Genomic DNA, 24,157 nt, shown 5'->3' with positions numbered 1-24,157 from the left:
GCTGTCTGCTGTAATTCAGAACCAGGTGGTGCCAGCAGCGTCCGATGCCGGTGTTCGAGCGCCAGCGCTTGCGGCGCGCCCCGGAGGGGCGCGAGCCGGGGCGCGAGCCGGGGCACGAGCTGGGGTGCGAGCCGGGGTGCGAGCCGGGGCGCGCCTGCCGAGAGCCGGCGGTGGTTTGCCCCTTTCCGCCGGCGCTTTGCTCCTCGCTGCCTGCCCCGACGGAGCGCTGCGGCGGCGGGTCCCGGGCAGCCGCCTTGCCGCGGTGCTCCTGCTGGCGAGCTCGCGGCGAAGGGGGAGCGCTGAGGCCCCTCCTGGCGCCCGGACCTGCCCAAGTGGGTCGGCGCGGGGCACAACAGAAGGTCGATACACAACGATTTCACAATAAACTCATTTCACYGCTCTTCTGACGGAAATTAAGAAACATAGAAGTAGGAAATAGAGCTGTTTTAATTGGTGCTTTTCTTTTTAAGGTTTGCAAAGCCTTTGTTGGTATTTTTACATTTTTGATGCTATACAAAACCACATCGTTCTTGGCATGGTTTCCTTGCTTACAGAGCCCTGTATCTCACACACATAAAACAGTACTGGAAAGTTTGCTTAACCTCACACATTGTACTGAAATCCAGAAAGGAAAAGCAGTGTGTTGCCCTGTTTTATTAGGAATTCATCCACTGTCCTTTTAGGTTGCAAAACTCTGATTAGTTAGCCAATGGGCGATAGCAAGGCAAACTAATGAGGAWCTGCAATATTTGCAACCCGAAAAAGGCAAATATTTCACTGAGCTTTCCAATTATCTCTGGTAGACTCATACAGCTGTAATGAGTGCAAGGTAATCAGGGTATCTCTGTCAGTGTATTAACAAGAGCCGTTTAAAATTCTGCAAGCTTCCTGCGGTGAACCTAGCTGGATGAATGAAGAGGTTGTGCAGTTGCTACTTCAAGGACTTCAAGGAGTGCCATATTCTTCCCACTGCTGGTTTTCTCTCTGCCTATGGTATTTTTTGTTGATGTGTTTTTGAGTACAAACTAAAGAGACATAATTTTGGAATGGGAAACATGCCTGAGCAGCAGTGTGATCTGGCTGCTAGTAGACTGCAAAATCGTTTTCCTCCGGGACGGCATCTCCTATCACGGAGTTGCTTGTGTTCAGGCGCCAGTTCACATCTCAAGCAGTACCACTGGGTGAAAAACGGGGTGTTAGAAAACCACAGCAGTTAAATGACCAACCTGCAAACACCAGCAGTTAATGTCTGGGCTTCTACAGTACCATCCCACATGGAGTAGCACAGCAGGATATTGGGAAGGCAGGGAGTATGACATGGTGGCCTTCTGCCTGGAAAGGCAGGATCCTTGGGGGTAACTCCACATGTGGAGAAGTCTCAGGCCGTGACCTGAAGCTACAGAAATAGCAAGCATGAGTGCACAGACTGGTAGGAAGAGCTAGAGCTGWTCTACTTTACAATTTACCTTAACAACTAGAGGACTAAAAGCTGAATAAGAATACAAATAAGAGTTTGTTTCTGATCAGCAACAGTAAATTTATTTATTCAAGGTTTTGTAAGAGAGGATCAGGATAAATTGCTATTAAAATGGATTTTGCCAATGAGATTGGAACATACACAGGTTTGTTAATGTCCAACAGAAACTYGGAAAGGAAATAGGGTTTGAGAATTGCCTCCACTCCAAAAGTCTGTGCCATAATGGAATSCATTTGCAAGCAAATGTGTGTAGGAAAAAAATACCAGTCATATAAAAAAATGTGAACTAATAGCCAGTGTCCTTCCCCACTCCCTGCTCTGCAGCTGGGCTGAGGTCAAACGTGCACTTTTGGATGTTTGGGATGTTGGTACAGTGATAGGTTCTTCCCCATGTAGTATCTCTTGGCCTTGAAGTTACAACATGTGGTTGTACCTGTACAACCTGCACAGCCCATATTACACACTTCTGTAGCATGGATCAGTGCAGTATTTTTGTAGTCATGCTGAAACACACACAGCTGAACTGTGAGTTCAGTTTAGAAACAAAACAGTGACAGTCTGCTTTTGCTGCAGGAGACCTCAAATTGCATAGCTGAGTTTTTAACTAGCTGCTTTGTCTTGCCTGTAACGAACACAGAGATGGGCTAGAACAACTGCCTTGAGCCACGAGATGGACCTGAAACATCATCCCTGTGCTACAGGTACGTGGCAGCTGGTATGAAGGCTGCACTGGCATTTTGGCCGCAGCGGGCAGGCRCCCACGCAGCCAAGCAGGCCCTCGTCCGGGCTGTCGCCACGCACCTGGCAAAGTCACGAGGTGGTGGTTGGCCCCTGTGCCGTGTCCAAGCCTTTAGTAAAGTGATGTGAGCAAGGTTATTTTGCCATTATCGATCCAGGATAGTTTTGATGTCCCAGATGTGCAGGGATAGGAGTCCCTCGTGGCGGTTCGCACGGTGGCTCTCGCAGCATGCTCGGGATGAAGGAGCTGCTGTTACCCAGTTCACAGATGGGAGCGGAGGTAAATGTCGTGCCTGCCTATAAAACCCTAGTTGCAATCTTGTGATACCTTCCCTCATGGTTTATGGTGGYATTAGGCTCTCTAAAGGTTTATTATATGCAGCTGGATGTACATTAGCTATTTATTAGTCATCACAAGATTGTTGACATTATTTCCACAGTGCTTTTACATTGAGAGCTTACTGAATGGRTAGATTTATGTTGGGGTACCGAAGTAATTTCCTCATATCAAGACAGCTTAGAAATACAGAGACCTAAGCTGTTGCTGTAATGAATTTTCTACCTCTCGCAGGATATTAATTCAATCTGTTCTGTAAACAGAAATTAGTTCAGACTTGTGCAAATGCTTTAATTACACCTAACTGGATTAATGGCTGAACTCAGATGAAATGGTATTTCTTCAGACAAAACAGTTTGACCAGGTCATCAGAGTACCTTTGAATTTGGCCCGGTGACTCTAGAGAAAGAGGGCCTGTGCTGCGTCGGCCGGGCTTTTGGTGGGACAGCAGGATGCAGGACACCGTGCAGCTCGCAGGGACCTCGCTGCAAACACAGGCACCTCGATTTAGCGTTCATGCATGCAGCCCCTCTCTACAAGCCTGCTCCTTTGCACAAAAGTGATTCCTTGGAAACAGTTCCAAACTGTGGGAGTTTCACAGGCTCCTTTTTCCCAAGCAGGTGAATTATTGGCTCTAAAGCCTTTATGGTGAATATTTACTGGTTGATTTCTGTGCTTTCCACAGATAGGGAAAATGTCACTACTGTCACCCCTGTTATTTCCACCTGCTCTCAAATTTACTACGCAAATGATGACACCCAGCTTTCCTTTCTCCTTCCCCATCTCTGGTAATATATGCCACCACAGGTCACCCTCTTCTTTTCCAGCCATTTAGAGGTAATAGCTTGGCCTCCGCTCTTAATTGCCACTGTCTGAATCAGAAATAACGGTGAGCTAAGGAATTTCACTGCTTTGCTGGCACTCCTGAAACCAGACTGCTTCCTAAACTACAACTGCAACCTGAAGGTTTTCATGGCATTTTTCAACAGTGTTCCTAAAATTTATTCCAATTAACTCTTTCTGATAAAAAAAATTGTCTGCTATAAATATTATATACTGCAAGTACAATTCAGGCATACGAAATAGAAGTTGTGTGACAGAGGACTGGTAAAACGTGCACATACTCTGTGCAGACCTACTTCATATTGAACCTGAGCCTTTTTCTTTACGATTGTTTCTGTTCTTCYGTCTCTGCTTCTCTGTGTTTTAGGATCAGCTGTGGAAAAATGGTCTGTAGAAAGAGAGATGTTTTAGCTAGTTTTGCAGCTGAGGCTTGCTCAAGCATAGTCCTTAAGGCTATCCCAAGTTGATTTATTATGCCCTTGACTTTGGGGACTTGGTTGCTAACATCAGGAATAGCCCCTAGGATCTGGAGCGTCCACAGGCAGCAGCTCCAGAGAGGAGAGGCAGCAAGGCATCGCCCCGGGACCCTGCTGTGTTGTAAGCAGTGGTGGCTGCCTGGACTGACCCCGGGCGTTGGGCTCGGGTTCAACCCTCCATGAAGTTGGGGCTCRAGTCTACAGCAGGACCCTGAGTTTCATCGCAGTTTTACTAAATTTGCAAGACTTCTTCTGTACGCAGAAGAAAATCTCTGGGAGAGATGAGGAAATTCATCTACTCTCCTGACTGTTGGGGGACAAAACCTTCAAAACCTCCCAGGCTGTCTTTGAGATGAAAACCTGTTCTATATGCCAGTGAGAACATTTTAAAAAAATCTATACCAATAGTATTTCAAGCTGTTCTTTTTTCTCTGCTGCCTGTGTTCATGTTTGTAGTGTGTGTCCCTGCATGCAGTGTGTGAGCAGCTCTAGTCAGAAAGGACATACGATTTTAGCAGATCCACGTCCCCACTTTGGTACAAAGATGAGTGTTAACTTGAACCACTAAAAAAGAACTTGAACTTTTATTTTTCTCATTATTGTAACAATACAGTTGCTACGTGGACAGCTGTGAGCTCTATTCTGTTTAAGATTTTAAATAGCTCCGTGCACAAAACAGGAAAATGAGAGGCTGCCCAAAAAGAAATAGGGGAGGATCAAATGGTGACGTGGCATGAAATATCTCAGCCCCCCTGCAGATGATGCAATAATCCATAAATTCAGCCTGTATCAGCTCTGTGCAATCTAGCATTCACTGCAGGTTGGCCCTGGGTCTCCTTTGATTTAAAATATTTGCCATTTGCACTGATTCACCTCAGCAGAGGGAATTTTCCTCAGCTTTTTAATATTAACAGAGAGTGCAAATGCCATCGCCATTTATCATTCAGACTTTGCTGAGTGCATTGCACTGCAGATTTTGTTGTTCGTTCTTCACAAAGGGGGAGGAAGACTGTTGTGTTGAAGGCTTCCACGGCGGTGTGGAAGCTCCCGCAGCAGCACAGCGCGGAGGGGGCCGAGGGGAGCCCAGCCCCAGCCGGACCCTCAGCTGGGCCGAGGCAGGTCCAGGGAGCCCTGGCCTCCAAGCTGCGGGGCCGGTCCGGGCCCTCGGGAGCTGCCCCAAGGTTTTCCCTGGCAGTAGGGACGTGATGGCAGGACACCTGCTCATGCTTCTCGCTGATGATCCTGTGCTGTGAACAGAAACGAGCATTAAGAGCATTAATTGACCCAATGCTGCCAAACCAAAGAGCGTATCAGCCCTCTGCTCCTGYTGTGGGCTACTTTCTGTTCATCCCTCTTGGGGTTTTTCTTTAGTCTTCGGATTCTGGATTTCTGCAGCTGAATCGCTACAAGCTTCCTGGCGTTTAAGGCCAGAAGGTATTTTTCCTGATCTCCCACATATCTCAGACGAATATACTTCTGCTGTGACCTCTGCAGAGAGACGAGCGGTTTGCTGTAACGTGCACCTTCCAGAAAAGGGCTCGCTCCTGCCCCGAGGCTGGTGGGAAGCGGCACGCTGCCACGTTGGTTGTCAGGCGTGGTGGAAGTGATGCTGCCACATCACTTGGTAGCTTGCTCAGTCATTTAATCTCCGCCAAYGTTTAAAAGGTCATGCCTCGTCCTGAGTCCTGAGTGGACTTCGTCTGGCTTCAGCTCCCACGTTTTGGCTCCTTTCARTGTCTTATTACATTAATAATCTGTAAGCATATGGTGCTTTTTCACCTCGAAGGTGACAGGATAATTGCGCTCTGGGATTGCACATAACATTAAACTGCAGCTGATGGTTTCGATACAGGGAAGACCAGGATCTCACTTTGCATTCGAATTCTTTATTTTCCTCACGGTACTGCGGCAGCCTGGCACGGAGAAAGGGGGCAGCCCCGTGGGCTGGCTAAGGCCTTTCGGGGCACTGCGTTAGCAGGACGTTCTTGGAGTTCCCCAGTTTGACAGAAAGGTCTCTCTAGGAGAAGCAGAGGCAGTTCTGAGTCACAGCTCCTGACTGTCATCCTCTCTATATATAATTAGTAGAGAGGAGGGTCCTACTCTCTTTTCTTTTATTTCAACAGAAACAGGAGTAGTTTAACACAAGCCAAAGGAATTGTATTGTACTGATTGGTCAAAATAGAGAACTATTTTTTCTGTCTTTTTATTAAAACGTCTGAAGAAGACTGTGTGCATTTATTTTTCTTTAGGTTCTATGTTCTGCTAAAAACCACTGTCACTTCAGGAAGTACTGTTCTGAAAACTGCAGTCTTTGAGATAAGCCTAACATTTAGGTATTGCATTTGAATACCTAGTGCAGGTTTGGTCTGTGCCCTTAATTTCTGGTTAATTTTCTGCAAAGTTTTAAAGTCATAATATGATGTTTGAAAATTACCTGCATTGCTTCGTGTTGTGGAATTGGTGGTGGGGAGAAGGCTTACAAGTCAGAACTCTTCAGACAGGTAGAAGGACATTTCTCAGCACTTGTTATTTGCATTTAGAAAGTGTTATCACTTGTGTTATTACGATAAGACAAATAGCAGTAAGCCCTCGCCAGTTTTTTAATGAACTACTGAAAACTACATCAGAAGAATGGTGTCAGTGAGAAAATATTCCACAAAGCAATCACTGATGTCCATTTTTACAGAGACAGTGTCAGAAAGATATAAATATCAGTTTTCATGGCAAAATTGTAATTTGTTGATGAACCAGTTTTATGCATAGAAAGAGTGTTTTGGGATTTTGCTCAAATGCATGTTTATTTATGAAATGGAAAACAGGCAGAAATTTTGAATAGTCCCACTGGTATAGCCTGGAACTGAAATGTAAAAGATATAATAGAAGAGCCAGTAACCCTACTAATAGCAAAGCAAGTTCTCTGAAGGTGAGCRTGACTGGTGGGGAAGGCCAGTGCTGTTGTAGTCAGGGAAGAAAAATTCTTCTGCTTTGCTTTTTTCCCAAACTTCAGACAAGTTTTTCGCTTGGTTTTAAATTAGTGCTTCCCGTAGTCTGATGGCGGTCGCGACCCGGAGTAGCAGCGCAGAAATCAGCTGTGAGCCCGGCAGAGCCGAGCGTTCGGGGGCGGAAGGAGCAGCCTCAGCCCGTGACTTCCTGACACCAAGGGGCAGCCGCCAAATTCAGCGTCTGTCGGTTGGCTCTTGCTGAGCTGTCCTACCCCAGGCAGAGCCGTAGCTCCCGGTACCTCCAGGACAGAAAACAGGTTCTTCTCCTAACTGGTAACAKGATTAATGCACAGATCTGCTGACCCAGAGCAACCTGTGTATCAGCAGCAAATGGGCACATGCCCAGAGGGTTGTGTTCTTCCCACCCRCCTGGTCCCGTGCCTTTGGCTGAGACCCCTGGTCGTATTTATTTCAATTTCCAGCAAGTTGGTGCACTGTTGTATCCTTCAGCTTTGTCACTAGTATTGCATCTGTCTTATTTGTCTCTCTGGCAGCGTTATAACACCTCTTTTCATCTTGGCTTTCTCTTCGTTCGCCTCTGTTTCTGCTGGGACTACAACCAGCCTGCCATGCCTCTTCTGCAAAGCAGCCTAAGTGCGTTAGCGCGTGAAGCCTGCGTGGAAGGGCGCTCCTGCTTCCCGAGCGGAGGTGGAGGTGGCAGTGCCCCTCTTCCCAATCTTATTACCTCCTCCTATTCGTCCTGTAAAAAGTGAGGACGGGGGGTGAGTTGGCCAGGAGCAGCAGTGTGCAGGCTGTCATGATTTAACACTATCATTCAGCAGATGTAAGCCAGCAAAGCTTTCAGCAAAGCTGTAAGGCTTAACCCAAAGCACTCTGAAACAAGATAAAAGCTTAAGCATTTCCTCATCTCGCATTTGCACCTGAAGATATGTGTGTACTGACCTTTCATATTGCCAGAAGCGGTGTGTAGTGAAAATCCCTCTGTAATTTAGCGCTACAAGGAGTTCAGTCTGACTCATTGTTGCAAGAACATTTTGTCTGCCGCTCAGGGCCTGGAGTGGCTAAATGTATTATTTGTCTATAAATAAAAACACCTAATGAAAATTGTGTTTGAGATGGGGAAAGCAGGCATGCTTGTTCTGCATGATTATTTTGTCCACAAAATACAAAAACTGGGGAACCGTGAAGCTGCTAGGTCTCCTCCCCACCAGCTCCTGTTGCTACCCCGCTCACAGTGACGTGAGGAGGAGGTAGCCTTGCTATCCCAAGGATATTTCCCACTGGTTATTTCACTTCCGTGTGCAGCTCCAGAGGGGATCTAAGCTCACCTTGTTAGGGCTGTCGGCAGATGCCAGGCTGTCATTCCACTACGTCCCAGGCTCTACAAAGGTACCCGTCTCTCTTTTGCCAAGGTTGTAGCTGTATCCCTGCCCTGAGAGAGGATCACTATCTTCCACAAAGCATAGTGTTTCACAGAACTAGTATAAGTCTTGGCCAAAGAAGAGCTAGCAAAGCAGTCTGAAATCCTTCTAAATATTTTCAAGGGTCTTGACGACATGTATCTTCATGCAGTTGCTGAAGTTCAGCCTCACTGAGAGTCAGAAGAGCTCTTTGAAATTAGTCAGTATCCTTTTAGAGGGGGGTGGAATGACCGATTTTCTTCTGTCCTTGCTGTCAGGGTATGAACATTGGCCAGGTGGTGCTATCTTCTGTACTGTCACTCGCAGTAAGTATGCTGCATCCAAACCCAGTGTGGCTCCTGTACAGTGTTCCTGGGGTTAGACAGTCTGCAAGGGTCTTAAGAAGAGCAGAGTAGAAAAATTAGGATGATGGATCATTGTGTCAGCAAGCCCAAGCAACGGCTCCACGACCAGCTCTGCTGTCATTTACTCTCTATAGCCACAACTTTTATTTAGTCCCTAAGTTAAATAATTTCTAGGAGCAACTTCCATGATAATCTGTTCCCTGCAAGTCCTTGGCTTTTCTGGCAGGGGAAATATATTGGACTAGTCAGGTTGTCTTCTGTGATACCTGTCAGTTTGAATTGTATGACCTTTTAGCAAGCTCTGAACCTCACCTGTCTAAGTCAATTTACTCATGTTTCTTTGTAAGGCTTTGCATTTTCRGAGTTCTTTCAGCTGAGAAACTAATTGAAAAAAGTTGGCAAATACTTCACTTAGCAGTAAGTAAACTTGGAGAAGAAATGTATCAGCTTTTGCAAGGATTTTCCTGTATTGTTCAATTATATTTTCTTTAGATGCCTTTTGCTGAAAATATTCATGCCTACAGCAGCCCTTTATCTTTTCTGTCTTTGCATTCTACTRGTTCTCAGAGGCTAAGATGTGTGGAAAGTAACTAAATTAAATCTTTTTTCCTAATTGAACTGARTCTCTGCACTCATTGTCCATTTCCTTCAGGCTTTGCAAAGTAGAACCCACTATTTCCTCTTGGATTTTGAGTCCTTTGTTTCCAATTGCAGCACCAACACGCAATATTTCACCTCCTTGCTCAGGCAATTCCTGTTTTTTTTCTCCCAACCGCATGGGGTATCGGTGTCCTCTTGGTGTCTCTGCAGTGTCCTGCAGAGAGATGTTCCCTCCGTGTGTTGCCCTTTGTATTAGAACCACAAGAACCTCCTTTTGATCTTCTTTCACTTAGTACAACCATATTTTATTCTCCTTTGGGTCCTTCAGCTACTAGCCATAGCAGTAGCACAGGAGAGAGCACCTGCCCCAAAAATATCAGGATGGCAGAGGGCAAGGAGGAGCATGCGGTTTCCTATGATCTAGGAGCAGGTAGCGGTGTTGGTGAGAGCCTAGACMGCTGCAACATTTTTTACTCCCTTTTACCTGCCAGTTTTCCCACAGAAACCTCCTGCCCCAGTCCTTCTCTGTAGTGAGAGTCTCCAGGCCCAGTGCAGATCTCTCTGAGTCAGTGCAGATTTATTAGAGTTAAATGATGATATAACGTGAATGATCACAAGAAAGGGTTTGGCTCAAGTGGCTATTGATATTACCAGGCCAACCAGAGCCCCTGGCTACTCATTTTGTTGCGAAGTGGAAAAGCCTACCAAATCATTTCCAACTTCAGGGGCCAGAAAAATCCTGGCTCTAAACATTAAAAATTTCTATTAACAGTGACACTATGTTAATTCTCAGGAATGCGTGATGCCTAATGCTCTGTCCCTGTTACAGACTAGACAGACTCCACTGGGAAGAAAAAATGTTCAGAGAACCCATATTCCCATAACAGAGGAGTCTGTTTTGACCAACCTTTGCAGCCAACCCATTGATATCCTCCGGTGTCAATGTTTGGTTTGCTTTCTAGCATTGCTAGTAARTGGTCATTTTTCCTAGCTTTTGTATCTTTTTTTTCTGTTGCAGAACAGCAATGGGCTCAGTATTTCCAAGAATTGTGCTCAGAAATACAGCGGAGGAAGGCAGCGATACACTGCCTGACRAGGAGCTCTTCTTCCAGCAAAGATCCAGTCATGAAAGTTGAGTAAATGTAAGTAATATAACTTTCATTTTTTGCCTCGTCTGTGTGTGGAAGAAAGGGCTCAGGTATGTAAGCCCACTGATAGTGTAATCCAAATGGTAGAGTTCTTGTTTCATAGTTTATCAGATCACAGTTTGATTTGTATGAACTGTTGAGCTGAGTAGCATGAGAAGAGCTGTGGCTGAAGCCTGTAATGGCACGCAGCACTCGCGACTTCACTCCATCACGGATCACTTTGGTAACAGCTCAGCAAAGCGAATGAGAAAAGGTCTCGTGTAATTGACAGTAAAAGGCMTCTGAATTGAGTTACTCTTGCTTTTCCTTTTAAAGTGTCTGATTAGAGTGTAATTGCTACTCAATGGCGGTCTTCAACAAAGCTGCCATTTTTTCTCATCCCTGTATTTTTTGCTTTCTGATGTCAACTTTTGTCAGAAGCAGCTCRGAAGTTCTGTGCTTCTGGGCTCAGTGCTACATGGGCCCCTCCTGTTTGCTGCTCTGCAGCTCCTTATGTTCTGTCTGCTTTGGCTTTAGCAGAAAGTATGGCCATTGACTTAGAATCCACTGGTAACAACAAATAGAGCGAGATTATAATTTGTCAAGTGTATTCGCTGGGCACAGGTTTTGTTTCTACTGGCCAATAAATCACACKCACAATTCAGGAGACAAATGCACTGTGGGCAGTGCCCCAGGCAGTCAGCACAGCGCTGTGCAAGTGCAAGTGTCCAAGCAAAAAGACTGCATGTAATTAAGAGCAGGCGGCAGCGTGGCAAGACAGCAGCAGACGAATGAGGAAAATCAGGCTTGGAGAAAGACTCTCGGAAGCTCTGGTGGTTCAYACGCACTTACAGTATGAATTGTATGAATTTCAAATAGAGCACATTAAAAATTTCTTTCTGTACCGAGGCAACCAGGTAGAATGAATAAAGAAGAGAAATTGTCTTTTAGAAAGATAGGAGGATTTCCAGTATGCCTAACAACCATTAGGATTTTATGTCAAGCAGTAGAGGCAGAAAAAAAAAGTTCTCTCTAGAAGATCTTTTCTTAAAGGATGTGATGGATGATTAAGGCACATGGAAAGCTACAGTATTATATACGTGCAGGCTCTCCCACTGTAAAACAAATATGCTGCTTTAAGGCGGATGGCATGGTATTATTTATGTAGACAGCTCCAGCAGTTCCCAAAGAGGAGTAAATGCTATAATCATACMCATAAAGGCCTGCCTGCTTGCTTGCACGTTATTTGGCATTAATTTTAGTACAGAATAATTATGAAAGGAACATTTGGATTTATTATCTGTAAAGGCAATTTTAAATGAAGTTTGAATTCAATACAGTAAATGTTCTTCTCTGAGCAGTGTGAACCCAAAATAGAGTAGTTGGCTTTCACTAATTGGTCAAGCTGTACCTGGGCATACGGAGATTTTTGTAATATACACTATTCAAGAATTAGAAAACAGTAAATATTTGCAATAGCGGTAATCARCAACTGCTTCTGATGGCACCAACAATGTGCTGTAAGATGCAGAAATGATTTCCTGCAGTTAGTGATGCCAATCCTGTCAGCTGAAGCCTCAGGTTTGAAGGTCTTTTTGCAGGGGGATGAGGCAGGAGAGCAAGGTGTTAAAAAATAAGAGTATGGTTTAAGATGAGATCCTGAGTTAACATTGCTCAGCACGATGTTCACCTAGAGTGAAATGTTCACCTAAAATTCCTGTGCTGCCATTTTTCAGCTTCTGAAAGTGAATGGCTCAGGAGATGGTATGAGCCATCTGTATTGCTGCAGACTTTAGGTTTTATTGGACTATTTTGATCTCACTGGACTAAACTCTGCTCCTGGTGCGCTAGATAGCAGTTAGAAGAAGTGTCCTTTTCCAGCTGCCCAAGCCRAGTAATTTATTTTACTCTTCAGAATCGAATGGGCTTTATGCCYTCGTCACCTCGAGGCCTGACAGTGCTGTAATGTGCATTATACAGTGATAACCAGCAAAGCCGCGCTCAAGAATCAATTCCGGTCGCCCYGCTTTCTGATTAGAGTGAACCAGCAAAAGCCTAAAATACTTTTGCTTCATATGTTAGTGTTTGCTGGCAGTTGCAAGTGAAACCCATGTCACTAACAAAATACTGTCACAAACAAAACCCCTATCACAGAGGCGTCTTCTCCTTTCAGTGCCATCAATCTCGCTGCTCCCCGGCAGTGCCCAGGGCCGGGGTGGGCTCCTGGCATGTTCTCCTCCACAGCAGTCGGGAGAGCTGGCAGAGCCACTTTGGCCTTTTCCCTGCCACTGTCAGGCCAGTCGTGAATCTGCCTGGCTTTGAGTGAGATCAAATATCCTTCAGTCTGTCCCAACTGCTTTATTTACTTAGTTATTCATCTGTTCGTTTGATAGACGTGGTGGGTACCCTGAGCCCGGCACTGAGCCCCATCTGGCAGATGTTGGCCCGCAGTGCGGAAGGGACCTGCACACATGTGTAAACTTAAAAAAAATAGTATTGAGCAAATCAAAACCAGCAAGTGCTTTGGACTCCAGCTCTGTTTGGGACTTTTTATAGTAATAAAATTAACTTTAAAGCCCCACAGGGCATTATAACTTTCTAAGCAGAAGGAAAGCAGTGATCACTTGCAGTGTTAATGAGAAACACTGCCAGCTGCATAYTGTAGTTTGTGGAGTTCCTCCTGGATATGGAAATACAGGCAACAAAAAATAGTGACCTACCCAAACAATTTCTTTTTTGTTGCATATTTTGAAGTAACTGGACAGACCATAAAYTTTGAAAAGTAAGAAGAATTACAGTGCTAACAGTACTAAAAGTAGACATAGAAAGTAATTGATAGAGAGTCAGTTATTTAATCTGTTTATTTAACCCTTTTCTCTGTTCATATTTTGTTTATAAATTGCTAAGCATTTCCCCAGTGATGGACCCCAACCTGTACTCCAAGAACTGCTTGTGGAGCTGCAGATAAGTGTCTGCTCAGTTGGCACACGTTTTTGTTCTCAGTGACCTCCAGGAGGTTCTGGAAGTAGCTAAAACGAGGAAAGGCCAGCAGAGACCCTTCTGTGGGTCATGCTATTGTCACTGAGATATTGGCTTCTGTCCCAAAAAAGCAGAGCCAACCTGTGGGCTTGGTCAAGGCTGTCACCGGAGTGAGTATAACCAGGGAAGGGCCTGGTGGGCAGCTTACTGATAGGATAGCTAGGCAACCGATAGTTAGGCTACTTGCTGGGATGAGAAGAGAGCTTAGCAAAAGGAAAGCTTGGAGAGGAGGATCAGGGAAAGAAAGGGAGAGATGCCACCACATAGCACAGAAGCACGCTAGCAAGGGGGGAAGACCAGCACTGGCGTCAGTGACACGAACAGCATTCATGGCACCATCAAAGTAGCTGATTGATTTGCATGTGGTGTAACTCAGTGCTGTTTTGCTGGAACCAGGCTGATTTTCACAAGCTGAGGATCTGTCCTGCCCATCTAAAATGGGCAGGTGGTCCCGTCTATCTGCAAAATGTGCTCCTGCTTTGTCAGCAGTGGTGGACCTGACACAGAAGGTACAGGGTGGCGTCCAGGCASCAGCACAGTGCTGGAGGTCAGAATTAGATGATCAAATTTTCCCCTCTGGCTTTAAAAGCTATTAACAGCTATTTTATGATGCTGATCGTTCATCAGTGCACCACAAGCTGCAAGACCAGGACCACCATGATATACTTCATAGTTAATTTATTTCCATTAGCTCACAGCTAAACTTAATTTAAAAGAAACTCTAAAAAATTGAATTAGAAAGGAGCAAGCCTGGAGACTTTCCAAAGCATGACTATGTTTAAAAACATGGAGTGCTAGCTSTTTGGGTTGGTGTAGGGTCTTGGATGCAGATGTTAGACATTTGACTGTGGCACTAATAGCAGCCTGTTGCAGGAATGTCCCGTGTTTCCTGCCACCTGATGAGGAAGGTTAACATCTGTAACCTGAGATGTTGCTCAAGGGTCAAAGAGGTTTTACTGGTGGAAATGAGAAAGGTGTCGTGTCTGTAACCAGTGTAGAAAGGGAATGGAGGCGTGCCTGGTGGCGGAGGAAAGTTGTAACTTGTTGTTGGGTTGTTTTTGTTCTGTGTCTTACAGAATTGCTCTTTTTTGTCTCTTTCCTCTCTTTACCTTTCCTCTTGTCATAACCTTGCTGCTAGGTGAGGAAAAGTGATCTTTGAGGAAGTACTGTGGTCACATCTCTGTAAGTTCCTCTTCAAGCATTAATTTAAGAATACATACTTCCAGCAACCAGTTAGCTATAGTTCCAAGTTAAACCTCACGGCGCACCCTCGGGTTTTCTGAAAGGGGGATGTGGAAGTTACTCTGATGCTACAGCAAAAGGTTAACATTTTCTTTTCAATTGCCTATGTTACAGTGATTTTTTTTCCTAAGAACTTGATTTTGTATATTAAGTTAAGTCAAGTAATCCTCTTGTCACTATAAAAATAATTATCATAGCTTTTTGAAAAGAACAAAAAAAGCCCAAAGCTTTTCTTTCTAGCATTATTTAATAAGCAACAGTGTTGCGTTTAAAATTGCAGATAAGACAAGAGTACAAAAATGACCAGCTTTATTTTTGACTATATCTGCTGTTATTAATGCTGCTAATAGCTTGCACAGCCACTAGTATTAATTGTCCTAACATCAGATAAAAACAGATATATTTTTTTTTAGGCAAAGATTAAAAAAAAAAAGGGGGGGGGGAGCGAGAAACATAAGGACAGCAAAAGCTTCCTGTTCAAGTGTAGGAACTCCRCAGAAAAGAAGTCCGTTCCTCCAGGTCTCGTCTCCCTCTCAAAAGTTGTCCCCAGGTTACTGTCATTGGGCCAAACTCTGCCTCGCCGCCCCCGGCTGAGCCTGGGACGGCCGCGGCGACCCTGCATCGAAACTAGCCCTTTGCCTTTGGCAGAAGAAGTAGCACTCTTTTTAGTGAGTAGTTCTCCGTGTAAGAATTATTTATGTTCCTGTGCGTTTTGGCACAGATCCGCTAGCCAAATGTGCTTTGAAGTCAGCTGCGTGACCGAGGCGGGACACGAGCTCGGTGGGCAGGTTGCGGCTGGCTGCGGGGCGCCGCTCTGCTCCCGCGCTGGGGAGCTGCCTGCCCTGCCGGGGCCGCGCCGGCAGAGCCCCACGCCGGGCACGGCTGCTCGGCAGGGTCACTACGGCCTGAACGTTTGCGCAAACAGGGGYGTCAGGAACGGACCTGGTAGTGGTAGAGCGCGTCTGAATTGCAAACCTCACTCTCCCCTGTAAATTCTGTTGTTTTCCACTGTTGGATTACCAGGGTTTCACTGCGCCAATACTAACCATAGCAGCAGTTTTAAGACAGCCCTCGGAAGTGCCCTAACTGAGATCAGCTGGCGTTGTTTAACCCATCTTCATCTGCTTGCTTTTCGAAAAGGCTCAAGCGACCAGCTTTGAGCGGTTACTCGGCCCAGCGCTGCTTTGCAGTGTCGAGACGTCCAGGTTTGCCCCCGGCAGGGAYGACCAGTGGCTCGGCGCTGTCTGCRCARCTCAGGATTTGCTTCTTTGCATTTGTCGGTGAGAGCGGTCTCGGCAGGAGCCGCGTGAGCACGAAGCGTGGTGCTGCTGACGGGAGGAGAGCAAGAGGCTTTTGTCACTCCTGGTAGCTCTTCCCAAATACATCCGTGCGGTTGCCAGCGAGGCTGTTTGGGTCTTGGAACCAAACACGCCAAYGAAGAGCCCAGTGCTGATGCCTTTACGTAGTCAGTCAGAAAGGACTTGCAGGTTTCCTTATAGATATTTGAACCTAACCTCATCCTGCAAAAGCGAAGGATGAGTGACAATATTCACATTGCTTTTGTGGAGAAAACTCTCTAGGTGTAGAGGCAAATTTCCCTGCCTTTCATGCTGTCTAGCRTGCCACGTGATGCTTTGTCCGTGTGCTATCACCAGCTTAGTGATCTGATGCCCTTTTGTATCATTCCAGTCCATCGCAAACTCTAAATGTTCCCTTGTATGAATGTGTTACTCCTTCATTTTTTTAATTCAGGCTGAACACCTGATTTACACACATGCAAATGGATTATTATGCCTTTAATTTGCAAGCATGCATAGTATGAGTAGAGCTATTTGCACTTTTTAGACACCCAGTTGCATATGGGTTTTTAAAAAGAATGATACTCTTGAAGAATTTTTCCTCTCTAATAAACATAACAATTGAACATCAGGTATAGAGCCACTCCGTGGGCAAGACAGCGATGTTCTTGTAAAATGAGGCCTCTCATTTGTGTTGATAGCTACATGGTCTCAATACAGCCCAGCTGCTGAACAGGCCTGGGGTTTGCTGACAGTTCTGACAAACGGTCTTTTCTTTTGAGTGATGGAGGGAAACATAGCAAAAGGACAAAGGTAAAATAGTCTGCAGGTATAAGATGTCCATTTTTAAGTGATCTTTCCTATTGCCAAAAACTCTCCTAAAAATACTTCTGATACCATATAATCTATTCCACCTTCCTTGTAACAACAGAGCTTAAGAATTTATATAATTTTTTGTAAAATATTCCTGAGCAAGTAATTTGTATGCTGGGTTTTCTCTGAATACAATATGAAATAGCTGAGATACCTTATCACACTCTGAAAGCTGACGTTATAAGGCACTGCTGAAAATATTGCATAGCCTTTGCCTAGCAAAGAACACTCAGCTAAGTAGCTAGTGAGTATCCTGAGTTTCAAAAGGCAGACACATTTGCCATTCAGTATTATTACAAGTTTGAGAGACATAAATCTAGCCCATGCTACTCATATCATTTTAAAGTGTCATAGAAAAAAATGAAAAATAAAAAGGGGGAAAGAGCAGTCTAGCTTGGAAAGCTTCAGGGCTCCAGTTCTTGAATACAGACATTTTTAGTATGGTCAGACTTAATGCAGAGGACTTACTTCATACCATATCCGTGGCTGGCACAAGCTCTGTCAAAAAATACAGTAGTAAAAGTGAGGCTCCCTCTTTACAAACAGCTACCTTTGATACATGAAGCCAACTGGATTTGAGTTTTTATCTTTCTGCTTCATGTAAAACTTGTATGTTAATTAAGGGAGACTGTGCTTTCAGATATCTCATGTTTTCAAACAGAGTCTCAAGCTTCCCTTCCATGTTTTCCTGGAGCCTTTGTTTGCAACTGGAGCTGAATTTCATAAGGAATCAGAAATAGTGTTTATGTAGATTAAAAAAAAAAAAAAAAAAAAAGTTTTAAATATCTCCCCGTGTCTAAATCCTTTGCTTGCCAGTGATAAGGAAACATTTGGGCTTCGGGGGGGGGGGTGAGGATGTAGTGGTTTAATGCTGTTTTTCATGACTTTGTAAATTTAAGCTTTAATATTTCTTCCCATTTATGCTCACATCCAAAGAGGTTAAAATTGAGCTGTTGTAAAATGAATTGCTTGGAGAAACACTGCATTATTTTTCTCCCATCCCTCGTGTTTGTATTGCCACCAAGGAAAGGAGGGAGAGCGAAGGAAGGGGAGGTTTCTAAGTGCTGTGGCAGGCAAGCTGCTTGTTTCCTTCGCAGATAAAGACAGTGATTCCTTCAAAGGGGAGTAGAAAGGTAGCATGGGACTTTGGCTGTGGGTAACAGCACAYACCGGTGCTCTAGCAGCGGGTTCAGCGGCGTGCTTTGTGGACCTCAGCGTGTCTGAAAATGAGAGCCCTATGGTCACATTTAGAGGAGTCTGAACCAAACCTAAACCAACGGAAGAACTTCATACCCTGCAGACTCAGACCTCTGGAGAATGTCTTTCTTATTCTGTACTARTAAGAGGTGTTGTAAAAATGACCCTGAAGATATACGCAGGCATAAACACCTGGAGAGGCAAATTTGTGTGTGTGTGTAAAAGGCAGTGGAAGAGGGGAGGTAGCTTTCGATGTGAATGCAAGAAGGAAGGGGAGGCGAAACACAACTGGACTATTGTAGCCAGAAAATGAATTAGTACTGCGTTTTTCTGCCAACCCAGAACATGCATCAYGTTTTTAATTGTCCCCTGAACGGTGGATATACAACCAAATAGATGTGATAAAAGGTTAGGGGCTTGCAGCTCCAYGCTGAAACACTAAAAGTGTCGGAACTAATTGTCCTAAGACTGCTGCATCCCGATCACACGAGAAGGACAAATAAGGCAATTTTAGTGTGGTAATTTAGACTGGATCCTGTCTCGTGTTGCTCAGGGACATGTTGCMCTTTCCCTGTCCTGCAGAGGACCAGATTTCTTCCTCACCTAAACAGTCACGATCTCTGTGTTCAAAAACTTCCCAGCAAGGCAGGAGGTTACGGTAGGCCAGGGCTGAATACAATTCTGGTGAAATTCAAACAATTTTTAAATTTATCAATCTTTATTATCAGYGACTTCAAGCTCCTATTTCTCTTCTGAGGCCTGCTGTTTTCYCAAAATCTGAATCCAGTAAGTACTGCTCTCCTGCCCATAGTAACAAAAACGCAAAGGATACAAGAAAGATTTTTTTTAAAAAAAAAAGGAAAGAAAACAGTGTTGAGAAAAAGATAAAGAATCAAAACTCACATAAGTACCTGAGATTATGAGTATTTACCCTATGTGCAGAGAATCCAGATGTCATCTATGTAAAAACCACCAATTCCTCCAGTTCTCCTTGGAGGGCTTTTCACCCTCCTTCTCTCCTACTACATTTGGTGACCACCTTTCCCTAGCCACAGGTGCCTGCTTCTGTCATTTTTTTTGTTGCTTTTCCACTCTCTGAGGTACAATCTGGGACAAGCAAGCTCGAGTCTGGTGGAATTAGCTGCCTTCTGAGCTGCTTTCCGAGCTGCTTTCCAAGCTGGACCCAAGCGAGTAGGAACCCCTTGGAGGCAAGGCAATCTGAGCCCGGCACTGCTGACCTTGTCCGAGGCGATGRTGCCTGGCGAGGCAGCCACGCCGGGAGCTTTCCGTGTTTTCTTCCATCAGCAGCCCCACTCTGCAATAGGAGGATTTCTCTGTCCACAACCATCTCTTCATGTTTTTCCCATTGGCAGTAGTCATGAGGGCAAATACYTTTCTCTGTTTCACTTTCCTGGCACTGCAGGTAGCTAATCCGTGTCCTGTTGGGCTATAACTCATTGCAGTATGGTGCCAAGAAGAGTAAGTTTTGGTAGACTTTGTGTCAGCTACATGACAGCACTCGGGCTTTCTTCTGCTCCAGATTGTTTCCAATAGAAATTTTCAATAGGAAGAGGATTTACTGAGGAGCATCTTTTCTCAAGATGGTTTTGATGAAATGACCCCCATATCTCTATCTATATATGTATGTGTGTGTATGGATACACACATATGTAAAAAGCAGTACTGAGATCATTTTTTATACTAGACATCACTYGGTCAATAAGAACACATTTTCTTTTCTTTTTTTTATTAGTACAGTCAGATTCCCAGGATTAAATTTCAGCAATACTGTGTAGTGTTTCACTTGCCCTTCAGTATTGGAGTGGTGTAGTACTCAAAGAAACTTGCAGAAATCCAAAAGTTTTTGGTCTGTTCTAAGAGCTGCTGAGAGTCATCCTGGGGTTAGAAACCATGCAAAAGGTAAATTCTCTGGGTGAAAAAAAAAAAGCAAACATTCAACTCATGATTTCTTCRTCCTTCTTTGTTTGCTAGATAATCCTCCTTTTTTCACCTTAATAAACAGAAGAATTAATGAAAGCTTTTTTTGGCACCCTGACTATTACTTTTATGTAGCTGTCAAAAAGAAATGTGAACAGGATTGACAATTGCATTTATCTTTGTGATAAAAATGCAAAGTAAAGAATTTGTAGCAAGTTGTATGTGCATCACGAAAAGGGCAGCAAGGCCTTTCCCAGCCAGTGCAATTTATTTACCTCTTTTCAAAATCAGCTTCTCATTGTGTGTCTACAAATCTGCCTGCTCTGAATATGCATTCAGAGGAAAAGAAAACAGGACAACTCTGAAAGGATATTACATAGGAAATTGCAAAAAGTACTTTATAATTACTTACTTAGAAGTTTTCTCAAATTGGACAGTGTATTTTTGTGTATTTCAGTAGTGTATAAAAATGTACTCAGCTGATGGTCATGGAAAAGAGGAGCTAGCCTGAGATTACAGYGTGGTGCAGAGGTCCACTCTCCACCTGCAAGAACATTAGTGAGCGTGTCACTGTGTGTCCATCTGTAAGGGTCTCATCTACAGAGATTTTCAAAGAACAGAGAAAATGTTCGCCCTGAGCACTAAATTAGTGACGGACACAATCTCCTGTTTCATACATTCTGTGATTAGACATCATTATACGGAAAGGAGTATGAGATGAAGAGGCTGAAACTAAATCCGATGACTCCTTCTCAGGAACTGGTGCTCCTTCTCCAACCCTGGTGCTTCTCCATCACACCTGCAGGGTGGAGAATATTGGCTGTTGAATGTGGATTGCTCCATGGATTCTAAATCTCTGTTGAAGAATATCCAGATTTTGCATAACATTTGGAAGGAATGAATGACCCAAAGGGGCCATGACCTGCTGTTGCTGCCACTCAGAAGGGCTCCATAAGTGCCTGCCACTGCCCAGGCAGCCAGGGCTCCAGGTCACCCCACTGCCTGTGCCAGGCACTTCTACCTGGCCTATAGGAGTCGGAACGAGATCCCTGTGGAGTCCACCAATATCATGGGCTCCACTTGCCTTCTCCTGCTAAGATGGTTGGGTAGRAATGATTGACACCATGAATGTCATTGTGGCCTACCAGAACCTGYCAGAAAATTTGAGCTACTTGGGCATGAGAGGTGAACCATGGCAACAGGCAGCTGAACAAAAAGCCACAAGCTTCATGCCACCCCAAGCTGGTATTTTCTTTCCTTTCCATAATGTCATAGCTAGAGGGTCTGATTAACGCTAGTTCCAATTCACCTGTGTTATTGTTCATAGTTTCCCTGGAACAAAGGTTTTCCTGGTCCTCTGTCCTGGAGATTGTAAGATCCAGTCTCTCCCCAAAAGACTATAAAACCAAAGATTCACAAAACCTCTGGTTCAAAGGCAGGGATAAAACCAAAATCATTGCTGAGTCCAAGATAAAAAGGATTTTGGGCAGCATTAGTATGTAGTATTAGCAGTATCAGGAGAACCTTGCTTCCTTCCCTCTCTCTCTCTCAACACCCGCACAAGTCAAATGTTGAAATAACAATAATTCTTTACTAGAAGCAATGTTGCATTTGATGTGCTTTCTCTGCCTGGCATTTCATTGAATTTGCAAAAATCTGGCAAATCTAACCAACCATTAAAATGTGTAATAACAATGACAACAAAAAGACATGCTTTGAAGGAGCATGTGTAAATGCAGATGATGAAGAAACGTAAGTAGAATTTCTGACTCATGATGAAGCGATTGAATAATCTGGACCGACAGTTTTAGTAATTTGTCATTTATTCATAAACTTGTACATAGCATCCTCTCTATTTATTTTGAGTGCAATGGCAAAGTACAGATGCACAGAATGCAGGCAGAAAGCTTTCTAAAATACAGCTTTAGGACAGATGGTATCCTACATTTGTAAGAAGGCCTTTCTATAATTAACAGTGGATTCAGTGGATTCATGACATCCAAAACATTCGCTCGTGTAATGTGCTTTTGTATATTATCAATGTTGTTCTAAAACCTATCAATTACTTTGCAGAATTCATAAAAATATAGACATCTAATATATTTGAAGAGTAAAAGGTGAGTGGCTGGCTGCATTTTTAATTTAACAAGTTTAATTTTGTAAATGAGATTATTTTTCCAGGCTATCATTTCTAATTATGCCCCTATATAAATTCATGCTACGGTATTAATGTTTCATAAACTACAAAGGCAGTTTCCTGTCTGTGTAGAATATTGTGAAAATTTTCCATGCAGTACAATCTAATAGCATATAAAGTTATAGCCCAACCAGTTGTTCAGTGTTTTTGGAAGCAGCTCTGTGACAAAAGTGCAGCTATTTTTTCTACCTGGGTAAGCTGCAAGTTCAAGTGCAATCAGGTGAATGTTTTAGTCTTAGCTTAACCTCTACCATTAGACAAAGAGTCTGAAAAGGTATCAGCTRTTGCTCAAGAAAAGGTCAAAAATAACTGGCAAAAAGACTGAGTTCTTTGTTGCTACATACAAAGGTTGATTCAAGTACAGTGAAAACAACAAAAAAAGTTCTTGCAAGGAAAGATAAATAACCATGACAATATCTTAAGAGCATAAGTCATTATTGCAGCTCCCTTGGAGGGGGAAATCCATCTGCTGTCGTAATTGTTTCTGGTATTAGCTTTACCCATGCAAAGACAAGATCTTTTGCAGGCTGTGTTAGACCCATGACCACAGGGTGCAGTTAGCCTGTGCTCATGGCAGAAACGCTGGGCTCGCGGCCCGCAGCYTCCAGCGTGGCGTCCTGCCACTCGCTGCCTCCCGGGAAGGTGGGGTGCCCAGGGGGGTGCATCCCCAGGCAGCGAGTGTCTGTTGCCCTCCTGCCTTCTCGGGTCTTGCTCTTCCCATATGAGCCCCAGCAATTGCCCAGGCAAACAGAGCTTCGTTTTTGTAGTTTCTGCACAAGCCCTCCTACCGTTCTCTCTCCTTTCAGCACCCTTTAGGTGGTTGATAACTATTTTCTTTGCTTTATTTCTACACATGTAGAAAGCCACAGATTATTCCAACAGATCCCTCWCGCTTCTCTCTTTAGAGCTATGCTAACATGAGAATTATTTTGAAAATGAATTAATATGTTTAATTTTAGCCATGACCAATATCACCAACCTTCTGCCTTTGATTTGCAGACTCTTGCTTTGATCTGGTGATATCATATTGGCAGAGAAACTATAGGCAACAGACGAGCTTCCTAATGCAGAAAAATGTTGCTTGTTATTATCAGGACTTTCAGTAATCATTTGCTAATCCGTGATTCACTGTGATGCACTTCACTAGAGTCTCATTAACCAGCCAAGCCTGCCTAATTGACTTGGCATTTCTCATCCACACAACAAGGCCATGAAGTTGGACTTGATAAGAGTCCTTCCCTGATAGCAGAAATTAGTTTTTTACAAAATTGTAACCAGCAGTATGATATGATAGCAGATAATATATTACAATGTTGATAATCGGTGTAAAATGAAGTATGCAAAGGTTGTGATGTTTAAAGGCAACTAGGAATGGAGATTTTGTGGTCACCTCTCACAGCTGGCTATTAAATCTTTGGCGCAATGTTAATAGCAAAAGGCCCACCTATCATCCAGAGTGCAAATGTCTCCCCACTTGTTAGAGCAATGGATTTGTTTGGAGGTATAAAGCATGGCTTGGAGGGGCTTTGTTGCTAAGATGCAACAAAAACAGAAAAGCAGAAATATCCTATGTAGAGCTTGCATACACAGAATAATAATGCTGGGAGAACAGACTGAATTTTCATGTGCAGTGGCAGAAGTGAGAAGTATTGGAATAAAACCAAAGCGCACTCACAGCTGCAAGAAAAATACTGATTTTGCTGGAATAGAAAAGTGTAATATATACTTTGAGTTTTCCTTGCAGCATCCAGCCACTAACAGTATTGTGGCTAAATTAATTCTGGTTATGACTCTTATCATAACTGCTTTCTAATTTTCTCATCAAAACCTAAACTCCACAGTGGCAGGAACTACTGAGTGTTAGCAAGATCACTGCTCTATGTGAAGAGCTCTAAGGGAGAATACGTAGTATAGTCGACTTTGTGCAGGATTATGAGGCTCATCTAAAAAAAGACCAAAATAAAACCGAGCCTTTTTGCATATTGGAAATAACTATCTCTAACTAGTAGTGTAGACGATTTATTTAAACAAATATCTATTTTACATG

At 43.9% G+C, this 24,157-nt stretch overlaps 1 protein-coding gene across 1 annotated transcript in view; it reads left to right on the top strand.

The window, feature by feature from the left end:
* The window catches only part of VSTM2B (V-set and transmembrane domain containing 2B), a 250,297-nt gene that overhangs the window by 194,384 nt on the left and 31,756 nt on the right, over positions 1–24,157 (top strand). The window contains exon 4 of the mRNA XM_085303799.1: positions 10,218–10,341. The gene's annotated coding sequence lies outside the window, so the exon portion shown is untranslated. The remainder of the gene's footprint in view (positions 1–10,217; positions 10,342–24,157) is intronic.

The sequence above is a fragment of the Rhea americana genome, unplaced genomic scaffold, assembly GCF_003343005.1.
Source record: "Rhea americana isolate MKP2758 unplaced genomic scaffold, rheAme1 scaffold_20, whole genome shotgun sequence".
Taxonomy (NCBI): Eukaryota; Metazoa; Chordata; class Aves; order Rheiformes; family Rheidae; genus Rhea; species Rhea americana.
This window is presented reverse-complemented; position numbering and strand designations above follow the sequence as displayed.